This window comes from Schistocerca cancellata, chromosome 1, assembly GCF_023864275.1.
Source record: "Schistocerca cancellata isolate TAMUIC-IGC-003103 chromosome 1, iqSchCanc2.1, whole genome shotgun sequence".
Lineage (NCBI taxonomy): Eukaryota > Metazoa > Arthropoda > Insecta > Orthoptera > Acrididae > Schistocerca > Schistocerca cancellata.
This window is the reverse complement of record NC_064626.1, coordinates 480,368,712-480,379,327: the sequence shown is the minus strand read 5'-3', so window position 1 is coordinate 480,379,327 and position 10,616 is coordinate 480,368,712. Positions and strand designations below refer to the sequence as shown.

The 10,616-nt window shown below is 54.5% G+C and overlaps 1 pseudogene; it reads right to left on the bottom strand.

Annotated features, from left to right (window-relative positions):
• Positions 1 to 9,322: 9,322 nt before the first annotated feature.
• On the bottom strand, positions 9,323 to 9,497 carry LOC126096361 (U2 spliceosomal RNA; annotated as a pseudogene).
• Between the last annotated feature and the right edge of the window lie 1,119 nt (positions 9,498 to 10,616).

Sequence of the window (10,616 nt, the reverse complement as noted above, 5' to 3'; positions counted from 1 at the left end):
CGCCAGGCGGTCAACATGTTCATTGCCCGGGATACCGACATGACCGGGGGTCCACACAAAGACCACAGAGCGGCCGCAACGCGCAAGAGTATGCAGGGACTCATGGATAGCCATCACCAGACAAGAACGAGGAAAACACTGGTCGAGAGCTCGTAAACCGCTCAGGGAATCGCTACAGATAACGAAGGACTCACCTGAGCAGGAGCGGATATACTCTAGGGCACGAAAGATGGCGACTAGCTCAGCAGTGTAAACACTGCAGCCAGCCGCCAAGGACCGTTGTTCAGAATGGTCCCCTAGAGTTAGCGCATACCCGACACGACCAGCAACCATCGAACCGTCGGTGTAAACAATTCCAGAGCCCTGATACGTGGCCAGGATGGAATAAAAGCGGCGGCGGAAGGCCTCTGGAGGGACCGAGTCCTTCGAGCCCTGTGCCAAGTCGAGCCGAAGGCAAGGGCGAGGAACACACCACGGGGGTGTACGCAGAGGCGCCCGGAAAGGAGGTGGAACAGGGAAAAACCCAAGCCCACAGAGAAGCTCCTTGACGCGTACGGCGATCGGACAACCCGACCGGGGCCGACGGTCTGGCAGATGGACGACTGACTGCGGGAACAGGACACGATAATTTGGATGCCCGGGCAAGCTTAGAACATGGGCAGCATAAGCGGCCAGCAAACGTTGGCGCCGGAACCGCAGTGGGGGTACACCTGCCTCCACTAGCACACTGTCCACAGGGCTGGTGCGGAAAGCACCAGTGGCAAGGCGTATCCCGCTGTGGAGAATTGGGTCCAGCACCCGTAACGCAGATGGGGATGCTGAGCCATAAGCCAGGCTCCCATAATCCAGACGGGACTGGATTAACGCCTGGTAGACCCGCAACAGGGTAGAGCGGTCGGCGCCCCAGCGGGTGTGGCTCAAGCATCTCACAGCGTTGAGATGCCGCCAACACGTCTGTTTAAGCTGCCGGATATGAGGCAGCCAAGTCAACCGGGCATCGAAAACCACCCCCAAAAACCTGTGGGTTTCCACCACAGCAAGGAGTTCGTCGCCAAGATAAAGCCGCGGCTCAGGATGGACTGTTCGGCGCCGGCAGAAATGCATAACGCGGGTCTTGGCTGCCGAAAACTGAAACCCATGCGCTACAGCCCAAGACTGCGCCGTACGGATAGCGCCCTGTAGCTGACGTTCAACAGCTGCAATGCCAGTAGAGCTGTAATAAAGGCAGAAGTCGTCAGCATACAGGGAAGCAGAGACAGAATTTCCCACGGCCGCAGCGAGCCCGTTAATGGCTATTAAAAACAGACAGACACTTAAAACAGAACCCTGTGGCACACCGTTCTCCTGGACGTGGGTGGAACTATAGGAGGCTGCGACTTGCACGCGGAAGGTACGATACGACAGGAAATTGCGGATAAAGATCGGCAGAGGGCCCCGAAGACCCCATCCATGAAGCGTAGAAAGGATGTGATGACGCCATGTCGTATCGTACGCCTTCCGCATGTCGAAAAAGACAGCGACCAGGTGCTGACGGCGGGCAAAGGCAGTACGGATGGCCGACTCCAGGCTCACCAGATTGTCGGCGGCGGAGCGGCCTTTCCGGAACCCACCCTGAGACGGAGCCAGAAGGCCCCGAGACTCCAGTACCCAATTTAAGCGCCGGCTCACCATCCGTTCGAGAAGCTTACAAAGAACGTTGGTGAGGCTAATGGGGCGGTAGCTGTCCACCTCCAGAGGGTTCTTTCCAGGTTTCAAAATGGGGATGACAATACTTTCCCGCCATTGCGATGGAAACTCACCCTCGACCCAGAGACGGTTGTAAAGGTCGAGGAGGCGTCGCTTGCAGTCCACTGAAAGGTGTTTCAGCATCTGACAGTGGATGCGATCTGGCCCGGGAGCGGTATCAGGGCAAGCGGCAAGGGCACTCTGAAATTCCCACTCACTGAATGGAGCGTTGTAGGGTTCAGAAACGTTGGTGCGAAAAGAAAGGCTCCGACGTTCCATCCGCTCTTTAATGGAGCGGAAGGCCTGGGGGTAATTCGCAGAAGCGGAACTCATAGCAAAATGCTCTGCTAAGCGGTTTGCAATGACGTCGGAGTCAGTACAAACTGCTCCATTCAGTGAGAGCGCAGGGACGCTGGCAGGGGTCCGATAGCCGAAGACCCGTCGAATCTTGGCCCAGACCTGCGATGGAGTGACATGGAGTCCAATGGTGGACACATACCGCTCCCAGCACTCGTACATGCGTTGGCGGATAAGGAGGCGGGCCCGCGCACGCAACCGTTTAAAGGCGATAAGGCGGTCCATGGAGGGATGTCGCTTGTGACGCTGGAGTGCCCGCCGGCGATCCTTAATCGCTTCAGCGATCTCAGGCGACCACCAAGGCACAGCCCTCCGCCGAGGGGACCCAGAAGAACGGGGAATGGCAGACTCGGCGGCAGTGACGATGCCGGCGGTGACCGATATAACCACCACATCAATGGCATCAGTTGAGAGAGGCTCAATAGCGGCAGTGGAGGAGAACAAGTCCCAGTCAGCCTTATTCATAGCCCATCTGCTAGGGCGCCCAGAAGAGTGACGCTGTGGTAGTGACAGAAAAATCGGAAAGTGGTCACTACCACACAGGTCGTCATGCACACTCCAGTGGACAGATGGTAAGAGGCTAGGGCTACAGATTGAAAGGTCAATGGCGGAGTAGGTGCCATGCGCCACACTGAAGTGTGTGGAGGCACCATCATTCAAAATCGAGAGATCGAGCTGCGACAATAAATGCTCAACGGTGGCGCCTCGACCAGTTGCCACTGACCCACCCCACAGAGGGTTATGGGCGTTAAAGTCGCCCAGTAATAAAAAAGGTGGCGGCAATTGGGCTATCAGCGCAGCCAGGACATGCTGCGCGACATCACCCTCCGGTGGAAGGTAAAGACTGCAGATGGTAAGAGCCTGCGGCGTCCACACCCTAACAGCGACAGCCTCTAAAGCTGTTTGGAGAGGGACAGACTCGCTGTGAAGGGAGTTAAGGACATAGATGCAGACGCCACCAGACACCCTTTCATAAGCTGCTCGGTTCTTATAATAACCCCGATAGCCACGGAGGGCGGGGGTGCGCATTGCTGGAAACCAAGTTTCCTGCAGAGCAATGCAGAGGAAAGGGTGAAGGCTGATAAGTTGGCGGAGCTCAGCTAGATGGTGGGAGAAACCGCTGCAGTTCCACTGGAGGATGGTTTTGTCCATGGCTGAGAAAGGCGTGCCGGGACTGGGACGGCAGATTACGCCGCTGGGTCACCTGCTGCCTCCGATTGAGCACCCGTGCTAGTGCTATTGCTATTGCTATTCACGGCGTCTGAGGGACCGGCGAGATCGAGGTCCTCAGCGGACGCCAGAATCTCCACCGCGTCCTCAGACGCAGAGCTAGAAGGTTGCGATGGGGTGGCTACCACCGCGCGTTCCTTGGGCTTAGAGCTGCTCTTCTTTGATTTCTCACGCTGCTCCTTGGGTTTAACTGGCTGGGAGGGCTTCACCGATTCAGTCTCCGGGACTGAGGAGGATCGGGAAGCCCTTCGACCTGCAGATTGTGGGCACTTACGCCACTGTCTATCGTGAGCCTTCCCGCCGGTGGAAACCTGGGAAGGGAGGGACCCAAGGGACCCCTTGCGAGCGTGAGAAGCCGAAGAAGTTGGACACTTCTCCGGCGTAGAAGCGGGGACCGACGTCCCCGATGGGGGGGATGGTGTTGCTCCTGAGGTAGGTGGCACAGGAGCAATCGGGTGGGTAGAGCCCCCCACTGGCAAGGGGGCAGGAGGAGTTGTACCACTCGTCGATCCGGCCGAAAGGCGCGAAACTGATGGGGCTAGCACAGGTGTTGTAACAGCGGCGTAGGAAGTTGTCATTGTCACTGGATGTAATCGGTCGTATTTCCGTTTGGCCTCAGTATAAGTCAGTCGGTCCAGGGTCTTATATTCCATGATTTTGCGCTCTTTCTGGAATATTCTGCAGTCTGGCGAGCAAGGTGAATGGTGCTCCCCGCAGTTGACGCAGATGGGAGGCGGGGCACATGGAGTATCGGGATGAGATGGGCGTCCGCAATCTCGACATGTGAGGCTGGAAGTGCAGCGGGAAGACATATGGCCGAACTTCCAGCACTTGAAGCACCGCATCGGGGGAGGGATATAGGGCTTGACGTCACATCGGTAGACCATCACCTTGACCTGTTCCGGTAACGTATCACCCTCGAAGGCCAAGATGAAGGCACCGGTAGCAACCTGATTGTCCCTCGGACCCCGATGAACGCGCCGGACGAAATGAACACCTCTACGTTCTAAGTTGGCGCGCAGCTCGTCAGCAGACTGCAAAAGGAGGTCCCTATGGAAAATAACACCCTGGACCATATTTAAACTCTTATGTGGAGTAATAGTAACGTTAACATCCCCCAACTTGTCACAAGCAAGTAACCTGCGTGACTGGGCGGAGGATGCCGTTTGTATCAGTACTGAGCCAGACCGCATTTTAGACAAGCCCTCCACCTCCCCAAACTTGTCCTCTAAATGCTCGACGAAGAACTGAGGCTTTGTGGAGAGAAAAGACTCCCCATCAGCTCTCGTGCAAACTAAGAATCGGGGCGAATAACTGTTACCTCCATCCTGGGACTTACGCTCTTCCCACGGCGTGGCCAGGGAGGGGAACGTTTTCGGATCGTACTTCTGAGCATTAAATTGAGCCCGAGAACGCTTAGAGACTGCTGGCGGCTGGCCGCCAGCGAGAGATGATGTACCACGCTTCATTGCGGGTCATCCGCCCTGATGCCACCTACTCCGACCAAGGGCCCTCCCCACGGGCGCCACCCAGCCACAGCAAAGGCCACCTGGCAGGATGGCCGTTGCCGGGAGTCCTGATACCCCAGGAGGATAGGCATCTACTCCTTGGCATACGTGGGGAGTTAACGGCGCAGGCATCAGTAGAGCGATCCCTGTGTTGTCAGGGGGCTACAACCAAGAGGGTACATGGCGGCCCCACCACAACGGACTGGCTACCGTGCTGGATCTTAGGTGCAAAACTGTCCAAGGTCGGCGCCGCAGTTAAAAGAAACACTGCAGAGGGCAGCGTGGTAATCGCACCCAGGGACGTATCCCCGCCCTAAAGATCGAAAACGAGCGGGACACCATGGCAACGACGTGAAAGCCGGCTAAAGGTCTAATTGCACGACGGATACACAGTGCACCACGTAAGGCGCCCTTCCCCAATTGGCTCGCTCTTCGGAATAATTTAGAAAGATGGAGGTCAAACCCGAGAGGGGACCATCACATAAGGCCAAAACATGTGAGACTCCTTTTAGTCGCCTCTTACGACAGGCAGGAATACCGCGGGCCTATTCTAACCCCCGAACCCGCAGGGGGGAGGGAGACCCTGTCAAAGGCACCGGCGAAATGTAAGGAAAGAATTGCAGCCGGGGTTCGAGTGTCGGCGGTGAGTAAGACAGCATCATGGTATATAGAAGCGGCGGTGAAGATGGTTCGAATCGAAACGCCACATGATTGAGTGGGGCAAAGTACCTTATTCATTACCTGTTTGAGACGAGAAGCCACGCTTCGTGCCACCAACTTATCAGTGTTAAAAACGGTGATAGGACGCAGGTCTTTAGCTCGACAGTGACCAGTGACCTTTGGAATAAGGGCAATACGTCCAGCTAGAAATTCGGCGGGTAGTTTGCAACCAGCAAAAATCTCCTCGCACATTTTGCAGAAGCGGTCTCCTAACGGGTCCCAAAATTGTTGGTAGAATTCATAAGGGAGACCGTCGGGGCCAGGTGATTTGTGTCCCAGACAGGCACGGAGGACAGATGTGAGGTCAGCGAGTGTGAGTGGCTCGGTTAAACAGTCGCGGTCTCGACGATCCAATGAAGTTGGGACCCCACCGAGAAGTGCTCGTTGGGCGGCGACGTCTACCGCAACATCCTGGAAGAGGTGTGTATAATTGTCTGTTAGGTGTTTGAGGACTTCACGGTAGTCTGTGAGGCGCGTACCATCGTCTGAAGGCGCAGAATGATGTTCTTTGCTTGATTCCTTTCGGAGGCAAGGTGATAAATGGATGGCCTCTCGCCCTCAATCAGGGATGCAGAACGGCACCTCACCACCATCCCCTCGGCCTTCTCCCGAGGGAAGCGAGGGATTGTCGCTTTAATTTTGTTAAGGCGCATTCGTAGCTGATCATACCTGTCAACAGGAAGGGTTAGTGCATCATTTAGACATTGTTGAAAGAAGTCTAATGTGCTACGCTTCCGGTGTGCGACTTCGCGACTATGTTGCTGGATAACACGTCGCAGCCGTGGCTTCGCACAGCGGAGCCACCAAACCACAGTGGTAGTGTACTTCGAAGCAGTAGTGATGCAATCCCGCCATGTTTTCGTGACAAGAGTGCGAAGTTCGGGCGTTGGGAGATGAAGTGTATTCATCTTCCAATGGGTGCCCCGAGGAACTGGGGTTGGACCCGTGATATGCAAGGAGCAAGAGTATGAACAGTGGTCACTAAAGGCTACGGGAATGACTTGGACGGCACAAAGGGCAGGAATCAAAGCAGCAGAGACATAAACACGGTCAATACGGCTTGCCCCAGTGGGATATATGTGAGTAAATTGTGTGTAGGCGGGGTGAAAGTGGCGCCACGTATCATTAAGGTCAGCCGCCCGAAGGAGTGAAGCGACCGCTTCACACCTCATAGGCGTTGGGACCTGATAAACATCGGCTACCACACAGTTAAAATCTCCGCCAAATACGATAGGACGACGAGCTGTCAAGAAAGGGATGATATCTGATGTAAAAAGTATTATTCTGTCATGCCTGTGATTAGCTCCTGAAGGAGCATAGACATTAATAAAAAGTAAATCTCGAATGATACATGCAAGAACGCGACCATTGGGTAGTTTTGTAATATCGGATGGAGTTAACTCTGATCTGTATAGAAAAGCAGTGCCCCGCCTGGCGGCAGGGTCGATGTTATATAGTGCCTCATAACCAACCAGGTCAGAGAGAAAGGGGGCATAAACCTCCTGGAGAAAAACCACATCAAATGCACCAAGGCGGAGAAAGTCCTTCAGAGAGCGTAGTTTTACTGCGTTGGAGATGGAGTTGATATTTACTGTTAAAAGGGAGAGGGCTCCCGGCTGACTCAATTGCAGGCATGAGAAAGCAACACAGAGGAAGTAACGTCAGATAGAGTCATGGTCGTATGGAAGCAGGTGTGGAAAAATCGAAACTGTAACCCTGCTACATCACCCCGGATGTTAGAGGCAAATACCAGGCAGCTCATGTGGGAACGAGCCCACTCAATCACGCATTTCATCGTCTTCGTCGTCAGCCCAGTTCAGTCCTCCCCCATCGGCGGGATAGTCCGAACCAGGCGGCGCAGACGGTTCAGTCGCAGCGGAAAGTGAGAGGGTGCGAGTGCGCTGCAGCGGCTGTTCGCTACCCTGTTCATTTTTACGTTTTGCAGGGATCGCTCCCCGATCTCGTGATGAACTAATAAGAGCCACTAATTGCCGAGCAGTTTTCCGCATACCGTCCGAGCGGTCAGCGGAAACGTGTAACTGATGAGGCCTGAGATTCAGCCTCACTGCTGCTCTCAGGAGGGGGACGTATGACGCCCTCATCCTCCGCCTAGTGTTCCTGGTTCGCCTTCTTGCGCCTATGACGACGCCGGGGGACTTAGCGTCAACTGCCGGTAGGGGCGGGGTAGGATGAACTACCTCCATCTGTTCTACAGTGACATCACTTGCCACAGCAGGCGCACTAGTCGCCGCCTGCGGTACTGCCACTACGGGCGTCTGGTCCGGGACAATCTCCATAGTTCTGTTAACTGATGCACTGGGTACCGGTTGCACCTCTCCTGACGGACGCGGAGTCGATTCGTATCTCGCTGAGAAGAGGCACAAGGTTGTCACCTTCAGTGCGTACCCGCGGCAGTTGCACAAGGCGCCTGCGCGGGCATTCCACGCGTAGATTGACAGTGGGAGCATGTCTGTGGTTGCCCTATATAGGTAACCTGGGCCCTTGTACTCCCAATATTTAAATATGACGGTATCTGCTGGCGGAGGTCCATACGAACACTACGGACTCCGCTGTTGCCCTGGAAACGGTAGGCACTGCCCCACTTTTCATTCGGGATGCTAAGCACCTTGCCATACCGCGACAGGACACGGCCGATTACTTCATTGGGACACTCAGGGGGTACGTTAAATACCCGCACAGTCCGTATCCCAAAGCCAGATGGCACTATGTGCACTGTGCCAGGCCATACTTTTCGTATTTCTCCTGGTCGAGAAATTTCACAAATAACGAAAATAAGACGAAATCCAGTTGGAAGGTGTCGACGTCATATTCCGATACTTGCAAATCACCAAATAGCCATTCTTTTATTTCAAACGCCGTTGGCGGTCTAGCCGCTCTGCCGAATACGCATTGAATACTGTTCGACCGTTTCGACATAGTTACCGCAAAAATATCAACGCCTGAAAAAACAAGAACGAACGAGAACGACCACGAAACGCGATTCGCGATCCACTGCAGAGCACAACGGACGGCCCCGGCCGCGGGGTGCCTCTCAGCCAAAAGGCTGAGAAGCGATAAGGAAAAACCGAAGTGGCAGGGCCTAAATGCTCGCAGCGTGTGCGCTCCACATGTGGGAGTGACACACGGTGCTACGGGCCGATATGGCAACAGGCGACCGTCGAAATCATCGCAAAAGCAAGTGCCGGAAGGAACGACAATTCACGAGAGCAATCGTGAACAGCCTAGTACTACCCTCCATGTCGAAGAGTAAACTGCGACTCCCATTTGAACGCCGCTAGCTGCCAGGGCAGTCTAGAAGCCTTGAGGCCGCCCCACAGCAGCGCCAGGCCGGCGCGAGCTACGCCGGCGCGAGCTGCACCTAGCCGAATGCTTACATCGTCAACCGCCTACTGCATATGTGTGTGAACACACCTATTCTGCGTGCGTGCGGCGGCGGCGACGACGTTCTCGAGGAGCTAAGGATATAACTCCAAATAATTTAAATAGCATTATCTGTGGCCGGACCATAAGAGACGCCAACGAGGCATCTGAAGGCACTGTTCTGTGCCCCCATAAATTACCAGCCTAGTGTAATGCGGCTGCAAGAGCGGTCCGGCTAAATGCAAAAAAAAACTTACGATAATCTTAAATTAATTAAAACAATACGTGGTGTGTAAGCAGCTAACTACTGGGCACATCGACAACTACGACAAGATTTGCTACCAGCGGAATTTCTGATCACTGCAGAATATTAACCCATTTGAGGCTGTGTTTTAATTAATTTTAGGTGGGCCGATCCCGGCGGTACTGTAATGCCGGGCCAACCCGCGACAGAGGTGGAGAAAGCCCCTAGCACTCCGTCATGAGCCAAAAATGAGTTTAATATTCTGGTCCTGCGATGCAGGACGTATCAGATATTAAGCTGATAAGAACAGATTTTTTAGTCATTGAGGTAATATTTGGAAAGGAACGTAGGAAAGGTTCACATTCGGTAAGGATGAGAATCGGCCCCGAAGGTGTTGCTCTACGGCGGCTGCAGGAAGATGGAGCACCGGAGCACCACACTTCGTGCGGACGTAACTAAGAATTATCTCAGGAATATAAGATCTTTGTGTGACCCAGAGAATTGTTCTGGCCTAGATGGAAGTGTCATAATCTTGTGTTAAGCCCCGGTGGAAGCAGCTGAGATTCAGAAGCTGTACCGCGCGGACCGGCGCAAGGCGATGCAGCGCGTCCTTGGCGAGACGTCGCCGTACTGCCAAATCGATGGCAACGTGATCACGGAGCCGCTGATCACCGCCACAGAGGTGCAACAGCGGCTCCAGTAGGCGAGCAATACTGCTCCTGGGGCAGACGGAGTCAAGTACTCGGACTTGCGACGTGAGGATCCTGGCTGCCATGTGCTAGCTAAGATCTTCTCGCGCTGCTGGAATGAGCGGAAGACTCCGGTGCAGTGGAAAGTATCTACTACCGTCCTCATCCACAAGAAATGGGACGTCTCGGACGTGACGAACTGGCGGCCTTTAGCATTGAGCTCCACCATCTCTAAGCTCTTTGCTGCAATCGTTGCGGATCGTACTACCCTCTGGGCAGCATGTTTGAACCTGCTCTCCCCAGAACAGAAGGGTTTCCGCACTTTTGAAGGCTGCTATGAGCACAACTTCATTGTACAGACGGCGATTGATGATGCACGGCGCAGGGGAGGCCAAGTATGCTTTGCTTGGCTTGATCTGGCGAATGCTTTCGGTTCAGTGCCTCAAGCTCACCTCCTTGACGTGGCTCCGGCGCTCAGTAACCCCCTTAGATGGGGTGAAGATAACACGGGAAGGGCCATCCATGCATAACGTTAAAAGGCTAGCCCTTAACTGGGTGCAATCCTCACTGAACCGCACTGGCCGCCCGTGAATTATCAAAAGCGGTGGGTTAGACATGGTCGGCCATGATCCCCAGTACGTGTGGAGGTCCACCAGGGAACGTATCTCGGGTTTGAGTGCCTCATCGTCTCGATGTCAAACTCGACAACATAAGACACGGGCCATACCATCATTTTTTTATCGCATCATCACTCTCATAACA